General features: G+C 34.5%; 1 long non-coding RNA gene across 1 annotated transcript; it reads left to right on the top strand.

Moving 5' to 3' along the window:
- Window positions 1-4,175: 4,175 nt before the first annotated feature.
- On the top strand, window positions 4,176-5,908 carry LOC148876239 (uncharacterized). Its single transcript, XR_016096938.1, has 2 exons — window positions 4,176-5,200; window positions 5,514-5,908. It is a non-coding gene; the product is annotated as an uncharacterized LOC148876239 (long non-coding RNA).
- The last annotated feature ends 3,158 nt before the right edge of the window (window positions 5,909-9,066 follow it).

Below are 9,066 nucleotides of genomic sequence, written 5' to 3'. Positions count from 1 at the left end.
TTCTTGCTTGCCCTGAATCGAAATACAAGAGTAATGAGTCCAATTAAATGCTATTTTAATATAAAAGAATGAATATTTGGGGATAAGAATATGATACTTTTTATTCCCATCAATGATCCGACCATCGAGCCTATAACTTGGGCCCGGGCCTGGCCCTCATAAAGAACCCGAAGCTCGGGCTTGGGCCCCAGCCCAAAGTATATATAGCTCATGCTGTTGCTGAAGTGGCTGAATAGAGAGAGAGAGAGAGAGAGAGAGAGAGAGAGAGAGAGAGAGAAATTATTAATGTATATATATTATAATAAATATTATATATTTTATATTATATAAATGAGTTGGGCTGGGCTCAGGTCGGGCTTTTTTGACAAATCTCGAGCCCAGCCCAACACACAATCGAGCTTGGTGTTTTGGAATGGAGATCAGGCCCGTGGGCCTAATTACGTGTCCAAACCCGACCGGGGTGTAGGCCAAGCTGTCAGTCTACCCGACCCATCAACAGGTCTAGTTATGACTCACTAAGACCCAATAAATAGGGTGGCAAATAGGTCAGAGGGTCAATGCATGTGAGTGGGTTGATACTCAACCCTCACCTAATCCACCCATTTGCCGCCATTAATTATTGGCTTAAGAGAAATTTATATGTTGAGCCATTTGGAATCGGAAAAAAACCCATTACTACATGCGGGCTAGGTGTATTTTAAGAGACAGGTGTCCAAAAATTTTCTCAAGTGCTCATTCAACGTACTTGCAACGTTCGGATGTAGTAGGCATGTTAGGTAAGCACAATGAGTGAGCACGTAATAGTTGTGTGATACATGTCCCAATTAATGTGTCTTTCATCCAAACTTTTTTGCTTCCTTAGTCAGAAATTATCCATTATTTTATTGTCTTTGTCAAAATAATTAAAAATAAAAACAATGAAAAAGGAAAACCTCAACATGTTGGGAATTGGGACTCATTTACATTTTCTTTTTTTATTGTTTTTTATTTTTAATTATTTTAACAAAAATAATAAAATAATAGATAATTTCTGTCTAACGAAACAAAAAAATTCGAGACATGTATCACACAGCTATTAGGTGCTCAATCATTATGCTTACCTGACGTACCTACTACATCCGGACCCGTTGTCCGACTTAATCCGGACCGACTGCATGCCTACTCAAACAGCTTATATGCTTCAAAGGGTAAGGCATTCATGCAGTAACAACAAGCATGCCATTAACAGTTGAAACTTGTATGTTTTTACTATTTTCCATCATCCCATCAAATATTTCTCTGGCCCTTGAAACTTGTAAGTCCATAGGTAGTAATAAGGCTCTCTCGTATATGATGTGGCTTGGTGTATATCCCATAGCTTTAATTTTCCATAGTTTACAATCATAGAATTGAATGTAGACAGTTGGATTATCCTTTTAGCGTAATAAGCTCTTGAAAGCCGGTTCCATCTTATCAAAGGCTTGCCGTTTCCCATATGAATCTATTAAATGGATTGAATGTAATAACGTTACACTGGTTGCTTTTCAAGTGAGAAAGAGTAGACTCCATTAGAATAATCATCAGGCGCGAAGCCAGGATTTTTCCTTTGAATGAGTCAAAAACTAATAAACATCGATTAAGAGTCAAAAGTTAATAAACATGACAAAAATGGAATATAAGTATAGGTTGTGGGGATTTTAAATACACAGTGGGGGCCATGCCCCCCTCCACCACTTAGCTGACTACTTGACTAGCTCCTCATAATGATTATCCCATTTTTCCCATTTGCAAGTTCACATCTGTACCCCATAATGTCTCATAATACATCTTTATTGTGTATTAGGAACATCTCCCGATAATATATTAAAAATGATGATATCATTATTGAAAGATATTTTTAATACATGACGGGAACATGCTGTGAGAGACTTTGTGGGGCGGAGATGTGAACTCTCCATATGCATCCATGACACTATTAAGATATAAATGTCATCCAAGGTCGTGCCTTAGAATGGAAAAATACCAGGTTTGTGGAGCAATGCCTTTTTTTATAATGAAGTTGTGGAGCGGTGTCTTTTGTCAATTGCCATGTATACACAGGGATATAATTTTCCTAAAACCCAGACCATTAAAACTTTAGGAAGCATAATAATGAAGATAGTCAGGATTATCAAATGAAGGCAATTTTGGCTAAAATACTCTTACTGATGAGTCTCTTCTAAGTTCTAAAACAGATTCTTCACATTGTGTCCGGTTACCACTTTACCTTATAGTAAGATCAACTTTCTAAGGTTTATTGGCATGTATTTAGTAATAAGAAAAAAAAAAAAAAACATTTTGACCTTCTACCATAAAAGTATGGCAATAAGAAGTGGGATAACCAATCAAGTCCATGGGGTTAGGAACCTCATAGTTGAAAGAACAAAACTATAAACCACTCAAAGTTCACAAGCCAGCTGACTAGTTATTGAGCTAATATGACATTTAGGAATTGAACAAATGTATCCAAAACCACAATCCAGATTCAAGAAAAACATTCAAAGCCCGTTCACACTCGGGATTGGGCAAGATTTTAGGCCCATGGGCTCATGTTCGGGCCCAAATCACCAAGTCCAACTTTTTTTTTTAGGTTGGGCTTGACCTTCCTCCTATTAAGATCTTTTAGTATTTTTAGGCTTTGAGGTCGTTTAAGGTAGATAAATAAATTTTATTGTTCAAAAAAATAAGAAATAACTCTTGCTTAATTTCTTGTTCAGGCTTTTGGCTTGGGCCCGAACTTGGGCTCAGGATCTAGACCCGATGGTTGGGTCAGGCTCGGGCTCAAGCCTAAACATGTTTTATTAATATAGAGGCAAAGTCAACTCAGCCCCATCCCGTGAACAGGTCTAATTGGGTCCATTGCTCTACAGATCCACTTGGCGTACAAATCCAAAGCTACTCTCCCCAACAACAACAACAACAACAATAACATGATTTGTACTTATACATCTCAGGCATGATGGATTAATTAGAGTCTCATAGTGGGTTCTTGTCTTACAGAACTGAAAATGATCACCCCTAGGGGGGCTTTTTACAAAAAAATTAATAAGGTTTTACTAATTAACAAAATCTATGATACAGAAAAGATATGATATGAAAAGAGTTTTTTGACCAATCAAAATCCACCCATAAATTTTGATAAATAATATCTTATTTGCTATCACGTTTGTTTGTGATTTTAGTTTATTAATCAGTTGTTTTTCCAATATCATATATTTTCCATATCATAGTGGAACCTTTCAAAGTATCCTGTCTTTTTTTTTACCTGTTTCGGGTTCCAGGCTCTGTCAAAGTTTGAGAAGGCCAGCCTATGGAAGAAGAAAACACAGAGAAGGGACGACCCATCACTACGCTTAATGAGTTCTTTGGGGCTCATTTTGTAATCGACCGGTAGTACCGGTTTTTGGAAACCTGGTAATCAAAACTTATTTGTTAACCAGTTGATCAATTCGGTTAACCATTGGTTCAGTTCGGCAATTTTTTAATTTTTTAATTTTTATAATATATAATAAAAATTATAAAATATTATATTTTAAATAATAAATAATATATCAATTATTATAAATACATATTTATATATAATGCATATTTATTAATATAATATAAAAAATATATAATATACATAAATGTATATAAAATATATAGAAATATATGTGTATCGGTCAGTTCAATTAACCACCAATTTTCTATATTGATTAATCAAAACTAAACTGATACTTTCGATTTTGTAAAAACACCGAATAGAAACTGAATCAACCGGTTCAGTAAATCGATTTTTCAGTTCAATTTCGATTGATTCGGTTTTTCAGTTTTTTTTTCACCCCTAATCTGAATTGTCCATCCTCTTTGTTTCCTTCTCTGTTGTCGGTCTTTTAGAAATTCGACGGCCAGACGTAGAAAAGTAGAAAAGATGAAAAGACGAAAGCTATAATAAGGGGCAATTTAGTGAAACAAAGACAACTTTTTGCTGTATTAACTGTTTTTGCCATTTTTTTCAAAACATATCTGATTTTTATAAATCAATCAAACTTTATTAATTTTTTGGATAAATTACAAAATACCCCATATACTATAGGGTCTGTAACAAAATACCCCATATACTACCCTTGTAATAATTATTCGCACAAGAAAAACATTGTTAATCTTCTCCCACCTCTACGTCGGATTCCTTCACGTTTCTCTCTCTCCCTCGATCTCTCTTCTTCCCCTTTCCCTCTCTTCTCCCCTTTCTTCTTTCCACCCAGATGAGTAAGAGACAAGTACAGCCCTTTCAGGCAAGAAGACGCGATGATTCACTTCTGCAGCAGCAGGATGGGATTTAGAGTACCATTCTTCACTGCAAGAGGTCGTTTAATACTTCCAGAGGTGTAGATCTGGTCTCACTTAACATTTTAGGTCGAGAAAGAGAGAGAGAGGTGGGAAGTTGTCTAGGTTCTGTTTTGTTGTAAAAAAAAAAAAAACAAAAAAAAAAAAGGAAAATGAGTTATTAATGAGCGATGGTTGTTTTGATGGGGTAGGTGAAGATGTAGGTCAGTCACAGTAGTCATTATTCACCAATGGTTAGTGGCGAGTGACCATTCTTTTTCTTTAAGCTGCCCCTTAATATGCAATGGCTTACCGTGTTTCTGAAACGAAAACACGTTTTCTCAGAGGAAACAAGCAGTAGTGGACTGAAGACGAAAACGTTTGGGTTTCGGAAACCACTAATTACGGTTTGGATTTCGGAAAACTAATATTTGTTCCGTTGCTCTGCAACTTGAATTTCTCTCTCTCTCTCTCTCTCTCTGGAGAGAGAAAGAGAGAGGGAGGGGAGGGGTTTTCTTTTTGAAGGTTTGTGGGTTAGGATTTTGTTGGGTTCTCTTCCGATTGTGGAGAATAATGCGTTGGTGTAAGATGAGATGGCGTCGGTTTCGTGAGACCCTTTATGTGTTCTTTCTATTCTGGATTTTTTCGTTTGCTTATGGTGATGTCGTTGATTTGGATAAATCGGTTCTTCAATTCAAGAGCTCTGTTTCAGATCCTTCGGGGCTTCTCTCCAGGTGGGATTCTGTTGGTGGTACTTTTGATCACTATTCTTGGTTTGGCGCGCGTCTTCTGCGACTCCAAGCCGAGGGTTCTAGTGCTCAATATAACCGGAGGTGGTGGAAGCGGCGGCCGCAGGCCCGCAGAAGCAGCGGCAAAGGTAATATAGTCCGGTCCGGTTACGTATTCCTCTTTCATTTCCAGCTTCAGCCATGTTTTTCCAGTGAGTATGATCAATTTGATGATAATTAAAATTGGATTAGTTGCGAACTTGCGATCTCATCAGTCAAGGTTCCAAGCCAAACGGCCCAAACCTGCAAGAGCATGTGCCTGAATCACACCACCCTCCCTTAGTCCCATGAGCTGTTTGCTTCTGTTTTTGTCTTTTGCCTTGATATTTCAATTAAAGAAAACCATTCTTTCTTCAGTCATGATTTGTTACCCTTCCTCTAAAGTTCTTTCTATGTGCATAGCACACATCTTCTTCACTCTAAGGCGTCGATACCCCCAAATCTCAACTTCCATGGCGGTGCATCTTGGATGTGTATGGAAGCCGGTTTTCTCCCAGTTCGATGAGATCTTCTATGGTGGATTCTATGGAGTTGGCACCAACATAAGCTTGAACGGAGTTGCTCAGATCCAGAACGATGGGATTTTTCAATTAACCAGCCAGATGAATCGATTAGTGGGCCATGCCTTTTATTCGTCAGGGGAGAGAGAGGGAGAGAGAGAAATGTGAAAGAATATGAAGTAGAAGGATTATCACGCTGCTGTTCATGTATCGTGCGATCGAAGAAGATGAACAGTATTTTTCTCCTATAATTATTTATAAGGGTAATATGAGGATTAAAAATATTATAACCGTGAATTTCAATGAAAAGCTAACTGAAGGGGGGTCTTTGTCTCACAGTTATATTACAGAGGGTTTTTATTGCAAAACAAATTACAAAGGGGTCTTTGTCACATATAATTTTAAATATAAGTTTAAATTTAATTTTTTTAAATAGAAATTTTAACTTGTGTGGGGCAAGCTTAGATGCCTAGCCCAAACAGCCCAAAATACTCTTACTACCTTTTAAATACCTAGAAAAGACATAACCCATGATCATCTTTATATGTTACCCTAGAGGGGCCTAAATGTTGGACCTAGTTTAAACTTACGAAAATCAATATAAATTTGACATTTGACAAGAAACATTCTTTAATTTAAACTTGCTTATTAATTGTTAATAATGGTACAACTTTCATTATATATATGGACATGACAAAAAAATTGAAGTTTCCATTTGTTTGTAATGCAATTTCATTGGCATTTGTACAAATACATTAGTGTAAAAATTTTGATTTCATTTTGCTTTAGTTTTACTTTATTTATGCTGTAAATATACTATCTTAACTTAAAGCATATCAAATTTGTTAAAATTTCTAAGATAGATATCATATACAAATTCATAACTTTTTTATTATTAATATTTTATATATTTCGTGAGATAAAAAATCATTTTCTTGAAATAACTGTAGATTAGTGGATTTGATAGATTTAATAATTAATATTATATTATTCAATATTTTATAAACGAAATTTTTGTTTCTTGCAAATGTTAAATATGTCGCTATTACTTATTAATGTAAATCAAAATATTAGTTAATAATTTGTAAAAATATATACAAATTTTTAGATGCATATCATGTGTAAATTTATAAATTTTAAGTATTAGAATAATTATTTTATTATTAATATTTTATTTGTATAAATTTTTTGATATAAAAGACTGAATAAATTTAATCAAAAGAAAATAAAAATGAAAATATCATTTTTTGCCCCTAGTAAAACATGAGCAACCACTCTATTTGACTCTATTTAGTCAATTTCGTTTTGTGTACAAAGAAGTGTTAGGGTTACTTTTGGCATAAACCATCTTGGACCCATGCCATTGAACCTTTCCCACTCAATTTAGATGATCATGTTACTGTTTTCAAATGGCAAAACAAAAAATTCTTAAGTGAAAATGTCAATTAATTAAGTAAATAGTTTATAAACTATAGAGGTGCTTTAATAAAATGAAAACTATAGTAAGTCCGTGAAACAATAGGGGATATTCTAATAAATGACCCTTAAAAATAATTTTGTTCCCAACTATTAGATAGGATTATAATAAGATAAATATTTTAAAAACTGACTCAAAGGTTAAACCATTTTTGAGTCTCTGTCATTCAACAGTCCAAGTTACACTGTGACACATTAGTATATTTTAGGTATTGTTTGGATAGGCTTTTAAAGTATAGAAATACAAAATGCACAAGTTTATATTTGTTTCAAGTGTTTTTTTACTTTTATAAAATACAAAAAACACCAAAATTTCAAAGTAGACTTTTGATACTCCCTGCTTTTGGTCTAAATGTACTCTTAGTCTTGTGTGAAACAATATCACATGTGATTGTTATGCGACTACCATGTGTTACTATTATACATGCCATTGTCATGTGGCATCTATGTGTGTTTCATGCCATATAAGTGCTATTTATGCGATTATTACGGGAAAGGCATTATACATGTGTCACTATTAGTAATTGCCACATGTTACTAATTATACATGTAATTTCCAGACGGCATGGCTAAACAAGCACTATTATGTAACTTCCGCATGTCATTATTATATTGTTGGAAGGACTGTAAATTACTCAAAAAGGTTGAATATTGCTAGAGTTTCTATGGTAAAAAAAAAAAAAAAAATCATTTTAACAATCCATGAATAGGACAATCAAAATTCTATTTGGATAAACAAATTTTTCCTCAGATCAATCTAACCTTACATGATTCAATTTGATTTCCAAAACTAAAAGCGTCCATATCTAATATGGAATCCACAAAACCCAGCTTCCACAATAGTTGTTCACATCCAAAATCCAAGCTTAAATCAAGCTCCAAGTTGAAAATGGTGCAACAACAATAGAGAGCTTAATTCTACTACAACTTTTTTGATTTGGTTTGCAAACTAACTTTGTAATTTTATGTGCACTTTGATAATCACTTAAGATTTTTTGGGCTTTTGCTAGAAAAACGTAGAGAAAATAAGAGAGAAATGTCTCCTACAATGGCATGGTGAAATCAGGGTTTAGATGTAATGACAATGCAAGAGAATCTCTCTCACTCTCTTTTATAGAATTGGCAACTTCTAATGTCATTAAGAGTTTCCAATTTTGAGTTCTAACCTAATTAGAAGTTCTCTAATTTGGTAAAACTCCTAATTACATTATTAATAAAAAGACTTAAACCCAAACCCATAAGCAATTTGACCTAAATAACCCATCCTAACACTTGACAACTTAAACTAATCATGTGACTAGTCTTACTAGCTTTAGCTTTTAGAATTGACTACGCCCATAACTCAAGTGGTTCTTATTTACATTAGTTGCAAGTTCAGTAGACCTGAATATTGTATGATATGGGACCCACTAAGCTCTAATGTCAATCCTTATGGGTTCAACCAATGCAATGAAGCACATGGGTCAAATTCACAAAGTGAACTTAAGTGGTTTTTATTCACATTAGTTGCAAGTCTATTGGACATGAACATTATATGGCATAGGACCCACTGAGCTTTCATGGCAATCCATATGGGTTCGGCCCATGCAGTAAAGCACATGAGATGAGTTCACTAAACCAATGGAATTGGGTTTAGTATGGGCCCAACACTTAAGTACAAGTGGTCTTTGGTTTCAACCACGCTGTGAAGCTCAAAAGACAATGAATTAACTTAAGAAATATGCCCATTAAGTTACAATCCAAACGGCCTTTTGCTCTTAACCCTCTCAACCCAAAATATATATACACTGCTCATTGGGAAAGATTCCTTCTCTAATTATTAAATGTGGTGTCACACCCTCTACTTAAATGGATTTAGGGATAAAAGATTTTGCAAACATTCTTCATCAAATATTTATTTATAAATAAAAATACGTTTTGCAAATTAATTTCAAAATATATTGAAATCCAGCCACTGACAATTTTAGGTTTCCACTAAA

The sequence above is a fragment of the Nelumbo lutea genome, chromosome 1 (assembly GCF_056320005.1).
Source record: "Nelumbo lutea isolate HS-2025 chromosome 1, American lotus-T2T, whole genome shotgun sequence".
Lineage (NCBI taxonomy): Eukaryota > Viridiplantae > Streptophyta > Magnoliopsida > Proteales > Nelumbonaceae > Nelumbo > Nelumbo lutea.
This window is presented reverse-complemented; position numbering and strand designations above follow the sequence as displayed.